At 46.4% G+C, this 14,635-nt stretch overlaps 1 protein-coding gene across 16 annotated transcripts in view; it reads left to right on the forward strand.

Moving 5' to 3' along the window:
- Positions 1 to 14,635, forward strand: part of BCAS3 (BCAS3 microtubule associated cell migration factor) — a 535,871-nt gene that overhangs the window by 436,837 nt on the left and 84,399 nt on the right. The window contains exons 24-25 of one of the 16 annotated variants that reach the window (XR_008311724.1): positions 8,594 to 8,767; positions 10,451 to 12,531. The exons of 14 other annotated variants lie outside the window; for them this stretch is intronic. The gene's annotated coding sequence lies outside the window, so the exon portion shown is untranslated. Of the gene's footprint in view, positions 1 to 8,593; positions 8,768 to 9,952; positions 10,303 to 10,450; positions 12,532 to 14,635 lie in introns of those variants that run through there. One more of the 16 variants, XR_008311723.1, reaches the window with a different exon arrangement.

Genomic DNA, 14,635 nt, shown 5'->3' on the forward strand with positions numbered 1-14,635 from the left:
CAGGGGAGTGGTGGGGAGAGAACCCACATAATGGGGAGACAAGCTTTGGTGGAAATAAGCCGGAACCTTCATTTGCCTCTAAACCTTCAGATGGGTAATATCCTAATAAGCGGGCTGAAATGGGATATCTGGAAAATGAACTCATTTTTAAGTAGGTCACAACATCTGTGATTATATTGTTGGGATTACTAGCCTGATGATACTGTTGGGATCATATGCCATTCTCCGTAGGACCTCGCCATGCTGTACAGAGTTGGCGTGCAGCGTTTTCCAAACTGGGGCTCCTTCTGATCTCTTTTTGGTCAGAGGTTTTCAATGTTCCTAGAAATTCTTGTAAACCTACCAGGGGTTACTTGAGAGAATGCAGGGGCATATCTAGGGTGGGGCAGGCAGGGCACGTGCCCTGGGCGCCACTTGAAGGGGGGTGCCATTTTAATTATCTATATATATATTTCTCCTGGGTGTGCCCAGGAGAAATGCGTCCCAGCAGCCCAGCTGATTGGCTGGGCTGCGGGGGCGCCTGATTGGTCCTGGCGCACCCAGGAGAACGGCGGCGGCCATGGCCAGGGAGCCAGGCGGGCCCGGCCGCGGAGGCAAGGCGGCGGGCCTGGCCGGGCCCGGCGGCACTCTTGGGCCCGGCGGCGGCGACGGGCCCGGCGGCGGCAGCAGCACTCTCCGGCCTGGCGGCGGGGGCACCCTTGGGCCCGGCGGCGGCGGCACCCTCGGGCCCGGCCGCGGTGGCGGCACTCTCGGGCCTGGCCATGGAGGTAAGGCGGCGGGCCCGGCCGCAGCGCAGGCGGCGGTGGGCCCAGCCGCACTAGAGGCACAGATGCTCTGTGCCCGGGCCCACTAGTTATTATTTTTTTTTAAATGGCTGCTGAAAACACAATGGCCACTGCACATGCTCAAATGGCATGGCCAGGCCTCACAGAGGCCATTTGAGCATGCGAGGTGGCCATTTTGTTTTTAGAGGCCATTAAAAAAAATTAAAAATGGCCACGACACATGCTAAAATGGTCCCTGCGAGGCCCTAGAAGCCAGCGGGGGGAGGGGGAACCTTTGCAGAACCCCCACAGCCTTTAGGAAGCCCCCCAAAGGGACTACAAGTATTATTTTTAATTCAATATAATATAAATCACTGTACACATATTCAGTTTGGCAGTATGTACAGAGAATCAGGGCTTGTGAATAAAGAGCTGAAGCTTATAAGCTAGGATTGTATTCATTTGCTCTTACTTTGCGTCTTGTGATAAGTGAGTAAAATGTGATGTCTTATTAATATGGCTATTAATGGTGAGTTTGTCTTTGAATCAGTGTGAAATCCTACGTATTAAAGCCCACTGGGAGTTTCTTGCTCTCTTTCTCTCATTTTAACTGTCTTTCTGAAATACTAGAATATATTCCAAGCAGTGACACAGTTTACTCTGCATATCCTTTAATTATTTTCAGAGTATCTGGGAAAAGTCAAATTCTCCCATTTATTTTTAAAACGTATGTAACAGTGATGCTACAATGCATAGTAGAGAATTAGACAGGCACTTCTGTTTAGTTTTCCAAGTACACCTCCACATAGTATTTGGGTATTTCATGAGCCCCATCATATTGAAATTTGTAGTTTTCCAGCATTTTTTGGTCTGGCTACATCCACTGCTAAATAATTTTTGAAATATTAAAAGATTAACGAGCTTGACTTGTATTTTTGATCTGATATTATGGTAAAGTTATCTGAAAGATGGGTGTCAGATGTTTGGACAGGGGGCGCAATTTCAGTGCTTGCCCTAGGCGCTATTTTCCATAGATAAGCCACTGAGAGAATGTCTGTGAATGAAAGGGGTGTGTGTGTGTGTGTGTGTGTGTGTGTGTGTGTGTGTGTGTGTGTAGTTCAATAGTGCCATTTAGGCTGCAGTACCAGCCCCCCTGCGCATCCAGTCAGCTGATGCACATCCAGTCAGCCAGTCCCTGCCCAGCAGGCCTTCTAAATCCCTAGCCTCAGAGCCTGCTCCTCAGTCCAAGCCATTCATCTCTTGGGTGAGGGCCCTCCGAGAGCTCCTGCTCCCATTCCACGCCTTGAAACTTGACCCCCGCCATTAGGAACATAGAAACATAGGAAGCTGCCACATACTGAGTCAGACCATTGGCCTGTCTAGCTCAGTATTGTCTTCACAGACTAGCAGCTCTGTGCTCACACAGTGCTCACACTTCTAGTCTCCCTTTCATCTGCAACCAGGGCAGGCCCTGCTTAGCTAAGGGGCCAAGTCATGCTTGCGACCACAGGACCTGCTCTCGTTGAAATTGGATGGCTTGATTTACCTGCTCCTGCCCCTCTTGAACCGCTGCTGCTGCTGCCCTGGTACCCAAACTCTGCCTGCGTGGGTCCATGTGCTTCCTACCCACTTGGGCTACCAGCCAGGAGTACTGCAAAAGCCATGAGAGCTCAGAAGCCCTAAAAGCCCACTTTAGAGCCATTAAAAGCTAACCCCCAGCCCAATGAGCACTGTAATAGAGGTGATACACCTTGAAGTTTCTCCAGTACACCTGTGTACAGCAACCGTTTATTTTGACTGACTCGCAGGCGGTTCGCTATGCACCGGATTACTTTCTTAGGCCATCATTCCCCTTAATTGCCATCACCTCTGCCCTTGCCACTTATCACTCTTAACACACCCGTGGCAAAGTGTTTTCTCCCTGTCCTTTTCACCCAACATGTTTAAGCTCTTTAACCTACAAGGCAATCCAGCTCCTTGCCCCCCATCGCTCTTCGGCGTGCCTTCCTTCCTTTGTCTCTTTTACTCCCTTCACCCCCCATAAAGTTACGAAAGGGTCAGGGTTTTCATCTTTGTATGACACTTCTCTCATGCTAATTTATTCATTTGTGGGGTAACTCTGTGGTGAAAGCCACTTTTATTTCATGTGGTTTAAAGTGTTTCCACCCTGCCTTTTCAGTCAATGACTTTATAAAGGAAAGGAGCTTCCAGAAATGTATTAAAGGACAAAAACAACAAGAAGAAAATTAGGGCTGAGCCGAAGATAATCACCTGGGGATTTTGGCTCAGATTTTGCAGGGGTGGGGGAAGGAAGCAGAGCCAAATCTGCCCCCCACACCACATACTTTTTTCTTCTGTTCTTGCTGCCTATCCTGTGGCTGAAAATCAGCAAAATGCCTCTCCATTTCACCACCCATGAATGACATGGCAAAATGCAGGGCAGATATTTTGACTCGGCACTAAATTGTACATGACATTTCTTAATTACAAAGCACCATCAATAAATCAATACAGAAAATCAATTTTTTCACTAAGGTGAAAAAATTGTTTTGCTCTACCATCAAAAGAGAGGGTACCAAGCAAATCTTCCTAAGCAGGGAACACCCAATTGGGGTGCCACCACAAAAAAGGATCTCTGTCTTTCAGCCATCTTACCTCCAAACATGGGGGCACCCAGAAAAGAGCTTTTTTGTTAGCATGAGAAGGTGCTAACATGGGCATCAGCAGCATTACATAACCAGAGATGGGTTGTGTCTTCTTTAAGGAATTCACAACTAAAGTACAACAGACAAGCGGGACTGGGAAACCAAAAAAAGGAAACTCAAATTTTAAAATATTAATCTTGAAGACATAAGATTAGATGTTTTAGTTATACAGCTAGTAACATAAACATAACTGGTATGTATTTACTTTTAAAATAGAAACCTCTCTCTCTTAAAATGCAGAGGGATGTGTATGCAGCCCACATACCTGGACCATGCAGAAGTGTCACTGGGTCTCTGTCTGAAAGGCATAGAGGGTTCTCCCGGTGAAATGGTGGGTTGCATTGCAACCTGATCAGCACTGTTTACACTTACTCACGGGTCTGCAAGAAAAGGGAGGGGAGAGAAATGTGTTTTGTTGTATCTCGTGGGTGCAAAGGACACTACAGAGCATGCTGCAAGAATCCAAGACTCATCTCAAAACTGAGACCAGTAGAAAATCAATACAGGGCAGTGAGAAAGAGAATACCCACCCACCAAATAATAACGATAATACTTAGCATTTGTTTTTGAGTTCCCTCCAAACAGAAAACAAGTAAGGTAAAGAAGATGGCTAAGCTAGAACCGGATATGCTGGGGAGATAGTTCATGGGGGAGCTTTCAGTCATGTGCTCTTAATTTTCCATTTAAAGTGTTAACTCCAGCAGCGATTGTACATGTGACCGAGACCATTCATCTGGACGGGCCTAAGAGTTTACAAGGACTTTGGACATGCAAAAGAAGCCCAGAATTCTTTAGCATGAGCCAAGGAGCAGCACCTTTTCCTGGCTTCTTTCCCGCTGATTTTGGTATTTCATGATGGGACGTAAATATTGCTTGTCCTCAGGAGCACAACAGCTGGTCTTCTGTGAGAAGGCAATCCACAGATTAACTTGACAAATGTATTACCAGTTCATTTCACAGGATGGAGAACCAAAAGGGCATTTTTAATAGAGTTTTGACCTTGATCAAGAGCAAGGACAACCACAAAAATCCCATAGAAGGAAAAAGGGCCACCATTGTGTCATCTCTAACCTGTGGCGTAAATATTGCTTTGCTCTTGTTGTACTTGGCACTTGCTTGGATGTAAAGCAAAGCCTTTGGAAACAGAGTCCTTGGTGGTGGGAGGGGTACATTATTCACTCCTCCTTACACTGGGAACCACTCTGTCATTCAGCCTGATATTACACATGTCATTTCAGAGAGCTGTGTGGTACAGTGGTTGGACCAGGAGGGCCAGGGAGACCTAGGATCATTCGTAGTAGTAGTAGTAGTAGTAGTAGTAGTAGTAGTAGTAGAAGGGTCAAATCTCCATTCAGCCCCCAAACTCTCTGGGTGACCTTAGAACAATCACAGTCTCTTAACCTAATGTACCTCACAAGGCTATGAGAATAAATTAAGGGAAAGGGCCAGCTATCCCACTAAACCCCTTGGAGGAAGGAAGCTAATAAATCGATTATACTCTGCTGTACACAGGGAGAAAATATCAGTTGCACAGGTATAGGATGGGGGATTCTTGGCTTGGCAGTAGCACATGCGGAAAGGATCTCAGGATTGTGGTGGATCAGAAGCTGAGCATTAGTTAGAAGCAGTGGGGAAGTAACTTGCCTAGGGAGCAAGAGGTTGCCAGTTTGAATCCCTGCTGGTATGCTTCCCAGACTATGGGAAACACCTCTATCGGGCAGCAGCAATATAGGAAGGTGCTGAAAGGCATCATCATATACTGTTCAGGAGATGGCAATGATCAACCCCTCCTGTATTCTACCAAAGACAACCACCGGGCTCTGTGGGCGCCAGGAGTCGACACCGACTCGATGGCACAACTTTACCTTTACTTTATAGCTCCAAAAATGACATGTGATTTTAGGCTACATTAGTAGAATCATAGTTTCCAAGTTGAGCAAAGTAATCGTTCTACTTTATTTCACACTAGTCAGACCTCATCTGGAGTAGCAGCAGCAGCAGTAGTAGTGGTGTGTCCTGGTCTGAGTGCCACACTTTAAGAAAGATGTAGACCAGTACTGCACAAGTTCAGCCACCCAATAGTTGCTGGATTACAGCTCCTATCATCCCTAGCTACAGTGTCCAATAGCCAGAGATTGTGGGAATTGATTCAGAAGAGGGCAAGAAACTTGGTCAGAGGTCTGGAAAGGAAGACTTTTGAGGAAAGACTGAAGGGACTGGTTAAGAAAACCCATAAGATTCAAATCCCTAACAGGGCAAAGATTTAACTTCAGATCCCTAAGAGGGCAAAGACGTCTTCTCTGCTGCCCCAGAGGGCAGGACTCGTTCAAATGGGCTCAAGTTTCAGGAGGGTCAATGTCCGTTGAGCATTAGGAGACACTTCTTAAGGATAAGAATAGTGGGGAAATGGAGCCAGTTATCTGGGAACAGCTTGGACTCTCCCTTGCTGAAGGCCATTCATCTTTTTTGCCATCCTCAGGTTGGCAGTGCTCTTTTCTCAATTTCTGGGAAACTCCATCTCCAGCAACACTTGATGAGACTTTATTATTAACTTACAATTGTCCAGGAGCAGTGATTTATTCATTTTCCTCAGTACGCAATCTGGCATTTGAATTGGTGATTTCAGTTGCAGGCTGAGGTGCTCTTTCTAAGATAGTCTCCTGATTTTTGAGGAACAGGATTTGTTACTCATCATCAGCTCCCCTGGCTCCTTGACACTGTGGACCAGAAACTCCCAGAAAACAACTAGTGCTTTGTCTTAGTGCAGGTGTGTCCAGTGTGGGTCCTTAAGATTTGGCTCTTGATATCATCTCTGGGTTTGGGCCAGTTGTACTTGATCTTGACATAGCAGTAAGACTGAAGATGAGTGAACATCAGGGTCTACAATACATGCAGGGCTGGCTCTGGGATCAGTAGCACTCTGGGTGAGGAGTTCCTTTGGAGCCTCATGGTTAGCTTATCATTGTTGCCACTCAAAAATCAGCAAGCCACCAAGCTCAGCGTTCGGTTAGGCATCCTCAGTGACCACCAAGCTTACCCACCTTTAAGGTTGGTCCTGGATACATGTTAGGAACTGCGCATGTCCAGCTAAGTACATATATGTCTATATCTTGCTGTAAGAGCCAACTGTTGCCACAGCATGCGCAGCACACTGTCGGAGCTTCACGAGCCAAAAACTGGAGCATTCGCACATCCACCTGAGAGGAAGTATCTTGGTGTAACTCAAATTCATCCCTTTCCCCCCAACCATGAGTGTTATTTCTTTATCGAGCAAGAATCCCAGCATCCCGGTTTTTCTGTCTCCCATTCTCCTTGGTGCTGATCTTACACAAGATATGGGGTGTGCAATTTGGATTTTCGGGTGATTCGGCTCGGACCTGAGCCGAATCACCCCCGTTCTGTTTTGTGCCCGAATCTGGGTCACCCGAATCACCCTTGATTCGGTTCGGATTCGGATTTAATCCGAATCCGAATCCGAATCGATTCGGGGGGGTAAAAAGGGGCCCAGGGGCAAAATTTTGGGGTGGGGTGGTAGTGCCCAATGGGTAGAGTCTACCACCCCAATTTCAGGGGGATTGGGCAAAGTCCTGATTTTTTGTGAATTTTTAAAGTTTTAGTGACTTTGGGGAAGTTCGGGGGCATAGCATGGGATTTGGGCAAAAGGAGTGGGGTGGGGTGGTAGTGCCTAATGGGTGCAGGCTACCACCCCAATTTCAGGGGGATTGGGCAAAGGGCTGATTTTTGGTAAATTTCTGAAAATTTCATGTCTTTGGGGCAGATTGGGGCATATTGGGGCAGAAAGTGGGGGCTGGGGCAGAATAGTGGGGTGGGGTGGTAGTGCCTCATGGGTGCAGGCTACCACCCCAATTTCAGGGGGTTTGGACAAAGGGGTGATTTTTTGAGAATTTTTGAAGTTTTGGTGACTTTGGGGCAGTTTGGGGGCAGAAAGTGGATCTGCCCCAAAATAGTGGGGTGGGGTGGTAGTGCCTCATGGGTGGAGGCTACCACACCAATTTCAGGGGGATTGGGCAGAGGGCTGATTTTTTGAGAATTTTTGAAGTTTGGGTGTCTTTGGGGCAGATTGGGGGCAGAAAGTGGATCTGCCCCAAAGGAGTGGGGTGGGCTGGTAGATAGTGCCTGATGGCTGGAGGCTACCACCCATCCCCAATTTAAGAGTGATTGGGCAGAGGGGTGAATTATGGTGAATTTATTTGTATGAGGTTTGTCTTCATAAGGTGAAGTGTGCTAAATTGATTACTTCCTCATATTATTCATAGTAAAGGAAAGTGTGAAAAAGTGAAAGTGGGGTCATGAGAGTTGTTTAATTGAAAAAAATCTCATTTGCTATGATAGAATGAGAATTCACACCTTTTCACACCACCCCACCCCACTCCTTTTGCCCAAATCCCATGCTATGCCCCCGAACTGCCCCAAAGTCACTAAAACTTTAAAAAATCGCCAAAAATCAACCATGAACCGAATCACCCGAATTTTTTGTGCCCAAAATTCGGGTGATTCGGCTCGTGCCCGAAAAAATTCAGGGGGCATCGGGGGTGATTCGGTTCGGCCCCGAATCACCCGAAATTGTTCGTTTCGGGCACAGATCGTTCTGTGCCCGAAATTTTTTGCACATCCCTACACAAGATGTTCACAGCGAAACAAATCAGCAATTTAGTTTCTGCATGGGGGAGAAAGGATTAATTGAATCTACATAATCGAATCAGACTGATGATGCATCGTAAGGGAGAAGCAGACAAAACTTTGGCTGGGCAGGGGTTGTGGCGGCAGGTTTCCTTGTCGGCAAACACCAGCCGATAAAGAAAACACTCGTATATCTGACAGTCAGCTCTTTGTGTTTACTTGCAGCCGGTGCTCTTGTCACTTGCTGCTACTGCTTCTGCGTTTCCCACTGAGGGCTGCTTTGAGTCATGGCTCTTTCTTCGCCCCATTGAGTCAAGTATGGTGGGCTCCACTTTCTTCAGACGACATTCCTCAGGAAGGGTTGACCACTTGATGGGACACTTTGGAAAGCGCATGTTCATTTAGCTCACCGGGCAGAAACCTCTTGGGTGATACTTATTTTCATCTGATAATGAAAGAATGCATGCTTACTTTTATTTGCAGCCTTTCGAAATGCAAATGACTAGCCTAAGTTCAGGCCTCATGTCTTCAGGTCAACTGGAGAGTCTTCTGGGGTTGAGATTACGCAATCAGCAAATAGAGTTTCTTTGAAAGGATCAACCTGTCAGTTTGCCCTCCAGTGCCCTGGGAATCGCTCCATCCTTTTTGCATATGAAGGTAGGTGCAGTGTAACACTTCACATGTTACACAGCAGCCAAATGCAATGACATCCAAAATTACACCCTCTTTGTGCCTGCAAAGTCTCTTGGGAGGGCTCAGTTTGCATCAGAGATGGGGCAGAAGACAGACAAGTACTTAACCTTTTCCCTGCCATTGCTTTCTCCTGAAACTTCCCCATCTTCTTTTAAACCTGCCCCCAGGAGGTTCCAGAGCCATGTTGGCAAGGTAAATATGGATCTGGAGCATTAGCGGAGTACATTTATTTGTGGTGGAGAAGTTTCAAAGGACCATCTTTTTCCCAGAAGTCACCTGGAAGTGATTCTGTGAGGGTGCCACATCATCACCAGTAGACTTTTTGGAAATTAAAATGGTGGCCACCAGCTGCCCCATGGGATGCTGTTGTGAACCTTGCGGCCGATGTAAAAAGAGATGAGTTGGGAGGTGTTTTTGGAGCAACGTTTCTCCCCCCCCAAAAACACACATTTGGGCTGGAAGTTAAGAACATAAAGAATTGCTGAATCAGGCCTATCCAGTCCAGCATCCTGATTCACACAATGGTTCAGGCAAGAGGTATGTGCATGCCCTCTCTCCTGCTTTTGCTCCCCTGAAACTGGTATTTAGAGGCTAGATCTTGCTTCTGAGGCTGGATCTTGCTTCTGAGGCTGGAGGTGGCCTGTAGCCACCAGACTAGTAGCCATTGATAGACTTGTCCTCCATGAATTTATCTAAGCCCCTTTTAAAGCCATCCAAGCTAGTGGCCATCACCACATCCTGTGGCAGAAAGTTCTATAGATTAATTATGTGCTGGGTGAAAAAGTATTTCCTTTTGTTGGTCCTAAATTTCCTGGCCTTCACTTTCATGAGATGACCCCTGATTCTAGTGTTTTGTGAGAGCGGGAGAAAAATTTATCTCTGTCCACTTTCTCTACTCCATGCATAATTTTATACACCTCTATCATGTCTCCCTGTAGTTGCTCCTTTTCCAAACTAAGAAGCCCCAGATGCTGTAGCCTTGCCTCATAAGGAAGGTGCTCCAGGCCCCTGATCATCTAGGTTGCCGTCTTCTGCACCTTTTCTGGTTCTACAATGAAAGAAACGGTGACCCTGCACACAGTACTCCAAATGTGGGTGCACCATAGATTTGTATAAGGGCATTATAATACTAGCATTTTTTATTTTCAGTTCCCTCCCTAATGATCCCTAGTATGGAATTGGCCTATTTCACAGCTGCCACGCACGAAGTCGGCACTTTCAACGAACTGTCCACCACAACCCCAAGATTTCTTTCCTCGTCAGTCACCGACAGCTCAGACCTCATCAGTGTATATGTGAAGTTGGGGTTTATTGCCCCAATACAGAGTTCTCAGCACAGAACGTTTTGGCTTAGCCTTTGTTTTTCATTCAAATGTGTAACCTACCTACATTCCAGGAGAAAACTTGCCTCCACCATGTTCTGGATGCATAAACTGACCCTCAGTTATCCTTAACACAATGCTGTATACAAGACTAGTAGTATAGTTTCCCTATTATGGGCACACGTCATTTCTTTAAGGGCCATTCAGTAGCTTTATCACCTGTTGAGATTTGGACGAGGGACATTTGACTCATTAACAGCCACCATGTACCAGCTTGCTCTTTTTCCTTAGCGAGAATTGAATGTTCTTTCTTTGCTCAAATAAGAAACACTCTCCAGCTCCCGTGCAGAAATGAGGAACTGCAGCATCGCGCTGTGAATGTCACATGCCCATCACTGACCTCGATACCATTTTGCAACACTGAGTTTTGATGACTGCCCAAAGTCACTGCCTAGTTTGCGCGTGAACATCTGAAGGGGAAGAGTACGGCACAGAGTTCCAAAAATATCCACTCCAGTTGGGAAATCGGACTTCTAAATCGGGGCTGTTACACGGATGCTAATCAAGTTTGATGAATCAGAGAGGGATGGTAGTAATTACTTGGAATGCTCCCAACAAAGCGCCTTCAGAAATGTTCTGTTCTCCAAGATCGTCAGGGCCACTGCAGCACTCAGTACTCGCCTCGTCTTCAAAGGTGCCTCTTGGACTTGTTTTGTCAGGCTGTTGGCTGCCCTCTGAATGATGAAATGGCACTTGGTTTCTGAACTGTATTCCTGAAACATATTATTTGGCAGGGGAAGAATGTGCCCAGACGCACCAATGTATAACGCTATATGTGGTCTGTTTTCAATCAGCAATTCCTGCTCCGCTTATTAAACAGCTTTATACAATGAACATCTCTAATAACACAAACCATAACGTTCTTGATTGCATTGCATTATTATGATTCTTTCGGTTTTCGAACTACCTTCAGAAACTGTCTGTGTTGGAGTTACTGTGGCTTTTTATGAACTCGAGACTAACCTATTTGGGAACTAAGGAGAGCAATTTAATACTTCTTCCCCATCCATTGTTGGACATCATTTGTAGGACAGAAGTCATCTTTAGGACACAAAAATAATAGAAGGAAATAGAGCAATTTCCATTTCTTGTAGGGTTTGAGCCAAAAGCTCTCAGGTTAGAAACTTTGTTTTGAAATTTGGAGGGGTGGAAGCGGGGAACCAAAATCGGCCTTTCACCTTGCCTCGGTTAGCTACTGCCACTTGTTTTACAATGGCAGCTCAGCACTCCTTTTGGGGGATGGCAGGTCCAACTTTCCCCCTGCTGAACACATCAATGACACAGCATCACCCATGCGGGGGAACTGTGGGTAAAAATGATGGCTGCCAGCTACCAGAAGGAGGACCGTGAGTTTCATGGTCCCTGCCTCCCAAAAACTGCCCATATGCCCCCTGTTTTGCTTCCTGTGGCATCTGGGCTCCTCCTTGATGCATGTATATGATAATGGTGATTTAGATTTTAGAAGGAAGTGAGTGCTTTCAGGGGAAGGGGATGCTGAAGTGTGGGGTCAGGGAAGAGAGAGTGTGAGAGCCCAGGGGACATGGTGGCTGAAAGAGGGGCAAAGAGGAGACAGTGAGCTGAGAAGCTCAGATCTGAGGCGAGATGGTGCGTGAGAAGAAGAGCCGGAAACGTTGCAAGAGACTTGGCCTGGCAAGAGCTGTATGCTTTTGGAACAGTGTAGGAAAGGCAACGAGATGAGCAGGCCAAGGAGATTTTCATTTCCTCATATCCACTCAATTTCCTCTTCATCTTATTTAGAATATTTCTATATCCCGTTTTTCAGCACACACACACAAGTTCTCAAAGAAGTTTACATAGCAAAAGGAATGTGAAAATGGTTCCCTGTCCCCAAGGGGCTCCCAGTCTATACAAAAACACAGAAGGGGAGACACCAGCAACAGCTCCTGGAGGGATGCTGTGCTGGGATGGATAGGCACAGTTGATCTCCTCCTGCTAAACAAAAGAGAAGTCCATCTCTTCAACAGCTTGCCCAGTTAGTAGGAGATTTGCCCAGCCAGAGCTTTGGAGGATGCTTTCTAGTTGAACTCTCACTATATACAAAGCTTTGTGACATTTATCTCTTTACAAGATGCCTTTGAGGCAGGACACTACTGTGTGCATTTCACAGCTGAGCAACTGAGGCTGAAAGATAACCATTTTTTCATGGCTACAGAGGGCTGCTAATGTCATCACTTTGTTGTCACTGACCACAAGGCCTCTGCTGATGACTAGGGATACATTTCTGGCATTACCCAATGGACCATGCTTACCTTTTTTTATTGGTCATATTTACACAAATATATCCATTCCATTGTTAGGCAAATTAAAATATTTCCCCCTTAAGTTTGCTTTGAGAGTTGTTTGTTATGTTGTGACTTGGATCTACAAGCATCTTTGTTCTAATCCTAGGTCAGGAGAGGTTTGTTGTTGTTGTTAGCTAGAAATTTCATTACAAGCTGTTTGCTCTGCCATGTTATCAATTTTAGAGGCAACAAAACACAGTTTGGAAACTTCCAGCAAAGGAGAGCCCCCAACTGCATGAGGCAGACTGTTCCACCGTCAAACGGCTCTGCCAGCCAGGAAATTTCTCTTCATGTCTAGCCTGAATCTGCTTCCTTGTCTTTCAACCCATCAGTCTTAGGCCTGTCCTCAAAAGCAGCAGAGAACAAGTCTACTTTTTCTTCTGCACAACAGCCTTTCACATATTGAAGACAGTGATCAGATCGCCCCATAGGTTTAAAGATAGGAACATGGGAACACAGGAAGCTGCCATATACTGAGTCAGACCATTGCTATGTCTCACTCAGGATTGTCTTCACAAACTGGCAGCGGCTTCTCCGAGGTTGCAGGCAGGAATCACTCTTGGCCTGATGTTGGAGATGCTGCCAGGGAGGGAACTTGGAACCTAGATGCTCTTCCCAGAGCGGCCTCATTCTCCCCTAAGGGGAAGATCTTCCAGTGCTCACACTTTTCGTCTCTCATTCATATGCAACCAGGGCAGACCCTGCTTAGCTAAGGGGACAAAGTCATGCTGGCTACCACGAGACCAGCAATCCACCACATAGGAAGCTGCCATCTACTGAGTCAGACCCTTGGTCCATCTAGCTCAGGATTGTCTTCACAGACTGGCAGCAGCTTCTCCAAGGTTGCAGGCAGGAGTCTCTCTCAGCCCTATCTTGGAGATGCTGCCAGGGAGGGAACTTGGAACCTTCTGCTCTTCCCAGAGCGGCTCCATCCCCTGAAGGGAATCTCTTCCAGTGCTCACACATCTAGTCTCCCATTCATATGAGCCAGCGTGGTGTAGTATTTAAAGTGCTGGATTAGGACCAGGGAGACCCGAGTTCAAATCCCCATGCAGCCATGCGACTTGCTGGGTGACTCTGGGCCAGTCCCTTCTCTCTCAGACTAACCTACTTCAGAGGGTTGTTGTGAGGAGAAACTTAAGTTTGTAGTACACCACTCTGGGCTCCTTGGAGGAAGAACGGGATATAAAGTGTGTGTGTGTGTGTGTGTGTGTGTGTGTGTGTGTGTGTACATACAACCAGTGCAGACCCTAAGCAGGATCTGCTCTGGTTTGCACATGAATGGAAGACTACATGTATGAGCACTGTAAGATATTCCCCTAAGGCAGGGCTGCTCAACTTAGGCCACCCAGCTGTTTTTGGTCTACAGTTCCCATAATCCCCAACCACAGTAGCCAATAGCCAGGGATTATGGGATTTGTAGGCCAACATCTGCAGGAGGGCCAAAGTTGAGCAGGCCTGCTCTAAGGGGATGGGGCCACTCTGGGGAAAGCCCTGTATGCTTGCATGCAGAAGGTCCCAAATTCCCTCCCGGGCATCTCCCTGAGAGAGACTCCTGCCTGCAACCTTGTAGAAGCCACTGTCAGTCTGGGTAGACAATACTGAGCTAGACAGACCAAAGGTCTGACTTGGTAGAAGGCAATTCCTATGACCCAAGCAGCATACAATTTTCAAGAAAACAAGACCTTTTTAAATTGATAACTTATTAAAAATGAGCACAAGCCAAAAATCCCAGTAGGAATCTGGTTGCCACCAGTGGTAGCTGCCATCCTCACCCCCACCCCCAGCATGCCCCAGGATGTTGGTGATCACTAAAAGGAGCTCTGCCCTTATGTTTAAGCTTGTAACTGTTTTTGAAAGAAAAGGAAGTGCTGTTATGCCATACTAAAACTAAGCCCTCGCCAGAACTTTTCCCACTTACAAAAATGAATTGGAATAACAAAACCCAGTGAAATAATACCCCAACAAAAGTAGAGGTTTGAGTTTGAGTTTTGTTGGTCGCTTTCATTTTCATGGTGTGACTCCTGTTCATTTGTGTTAATAATAAAAACAGCGAGTAAGTAAATGAAGAAGAAGAACAGATGTATCTTATGGCTCTGCAGGACATCTCCAGCATGTTCCTGAAAGACAAAATTGGAATAGTGGTT

Source organism: Hemicordylus capensis, chromosome 12, assembly GCF_027244095.1.
Source record: "Hemicordylus capensis ecotype Gifberg chromosome 12, rHemCap1.1.pri, whole genome shotgun sequence".
Classification (NCBI taxonomy): Eukaryota; Metazoa; Chordata; class Lepidosauria; order Squamata; family Cordylidae; genus Hemicordylus; species Hemicordylus capensis.